Source organism: Bos grunniens, chromosome 2 (genome assembly GCF_055505025.1).
Source record: "Bos grunniens cultivar Pamir isolate PY7600 chromosome 2, Bosgru_T2T1.0, whole genome shotgun sequence".
In the NCBI taxonomy this organism is placed as follows: domain Eukaryota; kingdom Metazoa; phylum Chordata; class Mammalia; order Artiodactyla; family Bovidae; genus Bos; species Bos grunniens.
This window is the reverse complement of record NC_141166.1, coordinates 71378591-71385109: the sequence shown is the minus strand read 5'-3', so window position 1 is coordinate 71385109 and position 6519 is coordinate 71378591.

The following is a 6519-nucleotide window of genomic DNA, read 5'->3' as shown; positions in this document are numbered from 1 at the left end:
TTTATAATAGCCAGGAGATGGAAGCAACCTAGATGTCCATCAGCAGACGAATGGATAAGAAAGCTGTGGTACATATGCACAATGGAATATTACTCAGCCATTAAAAAGAATACATTTGAATCAGTTCTAATGAGGTGGATGAAACTGGAGCCTATTATACAGAATGAAGTAAGCCAGAAAGAAAAACACCAATACAGTATAGTAATGCATATATATGGAATTTAGAAAGATGGTAATGATAACCCTGTATACGAGACAGCAAAAGAGACACAGATGTACAGAACAGTCTTTTGGACGCTGTGGGAGAGGGTGAGGGCAAGATAATATGGGAGAATGGCATTGAAACATGTAAATTATTACAATTTTTTTTTTATTAGTGAATCCCCATGGTACTCATGCAGTGATTCTGGCCTAACATCCACATGTGCTATATCCACCCTAATCCCTGTTTCACAACACTGCAAGACTCATGCCTGTCCAAGACCAAAGGTCATCAAAGCAAACATACACTTTGTATTTTTAGCATCCCCCCACTTCTTCCTGCTTCTTTGTCCTTCTATTCTTTATATTTTCTCTTGTTTTACATCAATACTTAACCACCCAAAGCCCAAAATTGTCCTGACATTTAACATTTGGACACTTCTAAGCGCTTTGCTGGAGCAGCCATGAAGAGATACCCCATGTTCAAGGTAAGAGAAATGCAAGTAAGACGGTAGGTGTTGTAAGACGGCATCAGAGGGCAGACACACTGAAACCATAATCACAGAAAACTAGTCAATCTAATCACACTAGGACCACAGCCTTGTCTAACTCAATGAAACTAAGCCATGCTCGTGGGGCCACCCAAGACGGGTGGGTCAGGGAGAAGAGGTCTGACAGAATATGGTCCACTGGAGTAGGGAATGGCAAACAACTTCAGTATTCTTGCCTTGAGAACCCCATGAACAGTATGAAAAGGCAAAATGTTAGGATACTGAAAGAGGAACTCCCCAGGTCAGTAGGTGCCCAATATACTACTGGAGATCAGTGGAGAAATAACTCCAGAAAGAATGAAGGGATGGAGCCAAAGCAAAAACAATACTCAGTTGTGGATGGGACTGGTGATAGAAGCAAGGTCCGATGCTATAAAGAGCAATATTGCATAGGAACCTGGAATGTCAGGTCCATGAATCAAAGCAAATTGGAAGTGGTCAAACAGGAGATGGCAAGAGTGAACGTCGACATTCTAGGAATCAGTGAACTGAAATGGACTGGAATGGGTGAATTTAACTCATATGACCATTATATCTACTACTGTGGGCAGGAATCCCTCAGAAGAAATGGAGTAGCCATCATGGTCAACAAAAGAGTCCGAAATGCAGTACTTGGATGCGATCTCAAAAACGACAGAATGATCTCTGTTCATTTCCAAGGCAAACCATTCAATATCACAGTACTCCAAGTCTATGCCCCAACCAGTAATGCTGAAGAAGCTGAAGTTGAACAGTTCTATGAAGACCTACAAGACCTTTTAGAATTAAAACCCAAAAAAGATGTCCTTTTCATTATAGGGGACTGGAATGCAAAAATAGGAAGTCAAGAAACACCTGGATTAACAGGCAAATTTGGCCTTGGAATACGGAATTAAGCAGGGTAAAGGCTAATAGAATTTTGCCAAGAGAACACACTGATCATAGCAAACACCCTCTTCCAAGAACACAAAAGAAGACTCTACACATGGACATCACCAGACGGTCAACACCGAAATCAGATTGATTATATTCTTTGCAGCCAAAGATGGAGAAGCTCTATACAGTCAGCAAAAACAAGACCGGGAGCTGACTGTGGCTCAGATCATGAATTTCTTATTGCCAAATTCAGACTTAAACTGAAGAAAGTAGGGAAAACCACTAGACCATTCAGGTATGACCTAAATCAAATCCCTTATGATTATACAGTGGAAGTGAGAAATAGATTTAAGGGCCCAGATCTGACAGATAGAGTACCTGATGAACTATGGATGGAGGTTCGTGACATTGTACAGGAGACAGGGATCAAGACCATCCCCAAGGAAAAGGAATACAAAAAAGCAAAATGGCTGTCTGGGGAGGCCTTACAAATAGCTGTGAAAACAAGAGAAGTGAAAAGCAAAGGAGAAAAGGAAAGATATAAGCATCTGAATGCAAAGTTCCAAAGAATAGCAAGAAGAGATAAGAAAACCTTCCTCAGTGATCAATGCAAAGAAATAGAGGAAAACAACAGAATGGAAAAGACTAGAGATCTCTTCAAGATTTTTAGAGCTACCAAGGGAACATTTCATGCAAAGATGGGCTTGATAAAGGACAGAAATGGTATGGACCTAACAGAAGCAGAAGATATTAAGAAGAGGTGGCAAGAATACACAGAAGACCTGTACAAAAAAGATCTTCCTGACCCAGATAATCACGATGGTGTGATCACTGACCTAGAGCCAGACATCCTGGAATGTGAAGTCAAGTGGGCCTTAGAAAGCATCACTATGAACAAAGCTAGTGGAGGTGATGGAATTCCAATTGAGCTATTTCAAATCCTGAAAGATGATGCTGTGAAAGTGCTGCACTCAATATGCCAGCAAATTTGGAAAACTCAGCAGTGGCCACAGGACTGGAAAAGGTCAGTTTTCATTCCAATCCCAAAGAAAGGCAATGCCAAAGAATGCTCGAACTACTGCACAATTGCACTCATCTCACACACTAGTAAAGTAATACCCAAAATCCTCCAAACCAGGCTTCAGCAATACACGAACCATGAACTTCCATATGTTCAAGCTGGATTTAGAAAAGGCAGAGGAACCAGAGATCAAATCACCAACATCTGCTAGATCATTGAAAAAGCAAGAGAGTTCCAGAAAAACTATTTCTGCTTTATTGACTATGCCAAAGCCTTTGACTGTGTGGATCATAATAAACTGTGGAAGATTCTGAAAGAGATGGGAATACCAGACCACCTGACCTGCCTCTTGAGAAACCTATATGCAGGTCAGGAAGCAACAGTTAGAACTGGACATGGAACAACAGACTGGTTCCAAATAGGAAAAGGAATACGTCAAGGCTGTATATTGTCACCCTGCTTATTTAACTTCTATGCAGAGTACATCATGAGAAGTGCTGGACTGGAAGAAACACAAGCTGGAATCCAGACTGCCGGGAGAAATATCAATAACCTCAGATATGCAGATGACACCACCATTATGGCAGAAAGTGAAGAGGAACTCAAAAGCCTCTTGATGAACGTGAAAGTGGAGAGTGAAAAAGTTGGCTTAAAGCTCAACATTCAGAAGACGAAGATCATGGCATCTGGTCCCATCACTTCATGGGAAATAGATGGGGAAACAGTGGAAACAGTGTCAGACTTTATTTTCTTGGGCTCCAAAACCACTGCTGATGGTGATTGTAGCCATGAAATTAAAAGACGCTTACTCCTTGAAAGAAAAGTTATGACCAAACTAGATAGCATATTAAAAAGCAGAGGCATTACTTTGCCAACAAAGGTCCGTCTAGTCAAGGCTATGATTTTTCCAGTGGTCATGTATGGATTCGAGTGTTGGACTGTGAAGAAAGCTGAGCGCCGAAGAATTGATGCTTTTGAACTGTGGTTTTGGAGAAGACTCTTGAGAGTCCTTTGGACTGCAAGGAGATCCAACCAGTCCATTCTAAAGGAGATCAGCCCTGGGATTTCTTTGGAAGGAATGATGCTAAAGCTGAAACTCCAGTACTTTGGTCACCTCATGCGAAGAGTTGACTCATTGGAAAAGACTCTGATGCTGGGAGAGATTGTGGGCAGGAGGAGAAGGGGACGACAGAGGATGAGATGGCTGGATGGCATCACTGACTCGATGGACGTGAGTCTGGGTGAACTCTGGGAGATGGTGATGGACAGAGAGGCCTGATGTGCTGCAGCTCATGGGGTTGCAAAGAGTCAGATATGACTGAGCAAGTGAACTGAACTGAACTGAACTGATACTTCATATGTCTATAACTGCTACTGATAACAATCTTCAAGAACTTGGGAGCACAATTCTCCTTTTTGGATTAGAAAACAGTGATACAAAAAATTTCAGGGACTTCTCTGGTGGTCCAGTTGTTAGGACTCCATTCTTCTAATACAGTGGGCACTGGCTCGAACCCAGTTTGGGGAACTAAAATTCCATATGTTTTTGTAGCAAAAAAAAAAAAAAAAAATTGAATTAAAAAAAAATTTTTTTAATGGACTTCCCTGGTGGTACAATGGATATGAATCCTCCTGGCAATGCAGGGGACACTGGTTCAGTCCTTGGTCAGGGAAGATTACACATGCCAAGAGGCAACTAAGCCTGTGCATAACTACTGAGCCTGTGTACCACAACTGCTGAGGCCTGCATGCCTAGAGTCCATGCACCACAACAAGAGAAGCCACTGCAATGAGAAGCCTGAATACCACAACTAGAGAAAGCCCGTCCAAAGCAATGAAGACCCAGTGCAGCCAGAAATGAATAAATTACTTAAGTTTTTAAAAAGCTGAAAGACCATGATCACAGAAACAAAATCTACCTACCTTTCTACAGGACTGAAATAACAGAGGGAAGTGTGGCAAATAGTTCATACTAAAGTGGTTAGCAAAAATCTTGGCATTGACAAAGAAATCTTATTCCAGACTTTCAGCATCCAAAGATATTCCCTTAAGGCAAGTTACTTAAATTTTCCAGGCATGAAAATTTTCATTTACAAAATGGAGATGATATAATGATATCTGCTTCTTAGATAATGGAGTAATATACATTGTTGAGTACACAAATAATCAACATAGTCCCTAGTACAGGATTAAGCAATCAGTAACTTTTATCATTAACAATCAGCAAAAATAATAAACAGATTCACAGCAGAGGAGCTGGATCATCTAAGTCACTGGAGAGTCACTCTGGGAACAACCCCTGAAAACCTCATGTAACTCAAAACATGCATAAGACATCAAGATAGATTTTTCCCTTAAGAATAAATGTAATGAGGGAAATAATAGTCTGAGTGCATGTAAACCTAGGCAAATGAAATACATTTCTTACATCCAACTTACTGTTTAATGCACAATCAACAGTTTCTAGTGAGGGGAATTAAAATTATTTCAATGTATATGCATAAAGTGAGACCTTAATAATATTTTTCACTGCTCACTGTTTCAAATTTGCTAATTCATATCAGTGTGAAATATAAACACACTGTTTATCCAAAGGCCATTCAGTATCAGAGAGAAAGTATTATAAGAAATGAGGCACAGGGGAGTGTATCAAAGGGTTTCAAGGGATATACTTTAAATATAGAGGAAAACAGTAGGAAATGTAAATCCTGCAACATCTAGAGTTTAAATTGTTGGAATTTCTTTTACAACTGTGAAACCTATAAGAAGGTACTTTTTTTTTTTTAATCTGCTGCTGCTGCTAAGTCGCTTCCGTCGTGTCCAACTCTGTGCGACCTCATAGACGGCAGCCCACCAGGCTCCCCCGTCCGTGGGATTCTCCAGGCAAGAATACTGGAGTGGGTTGCCATTTCCTTCTCCAATGCATGAAAGTGAAAAGTGAAAGGGAAGTTGCTCAGTCTTAGCCGACTCTTAGCGACCCCATGGACTGCAGCCTACCAGGCTCCTCCATTTTAATCTGCAAAGAAACCTAAAAAGGAATGCGAAATGATGACAAACTAAAACACCCCACTCCCAAGACACTTGCTGTGATGGAAGAGAACACAGAAATGTGGGAGGGAGGAGGTGGGAAATCCTATCAATTGCATGGACAAAAGCCAAACTTCTAATAAAAATTGTGCCTGCAAGGTTTGGATTTCCATGCTTACATTTCTGCCTCAGAGTATAGATCAAGCCTTACCTGATGACCTAGCTTCCAGATTCCACACTTTAATCCATGTCTTTTTTTTTTTTTGGATGATAGCTGTGTTTTGCTTTTTTTTTTTTCTAATTTTATTTTTAAACTTTACATAATTGTATTAGTTTTGCCAAATATCAAAATGAATCCGCCACAGGTATACATGTGTTCCCCATCCTGAACCCTCCTCCCTCCTCCCTCCCCATACCATCCCTCTGGGTCGTCCCAGTGCACTAGCCCCAAGCATCCAGTATCGTGCATCGAACCTGGACTGGCAATACCATGTAAGAAACGAGTTGCTAATCCATGTCTTTAATCACATACTTGTCCAGAGATCACATAGAATGATAAGGTTTTGCTGCCACAATTCTAATGTCAGAAACTGGAAGAGAGAGAGTTTTAGTTCTGTTTTTCACTCTTAATTGGGAGAAGGAAGTTCTTTTAGCTTAAAAATTGAAGGCTTACATCTTCAATTTTTCCTATTTCAATTTTTAAAATGGGATTTAACTATACAGTTCATATGGCAGTGAATTATATCCATGAGATAAAGATCTTAAAAATATTACATAATTCAAAACTTGCATAATTCTAGACAGATTATCCCACCCAAAGAACAATATAATGTAAGAAATAGTATTCTCATAATAATAATAATA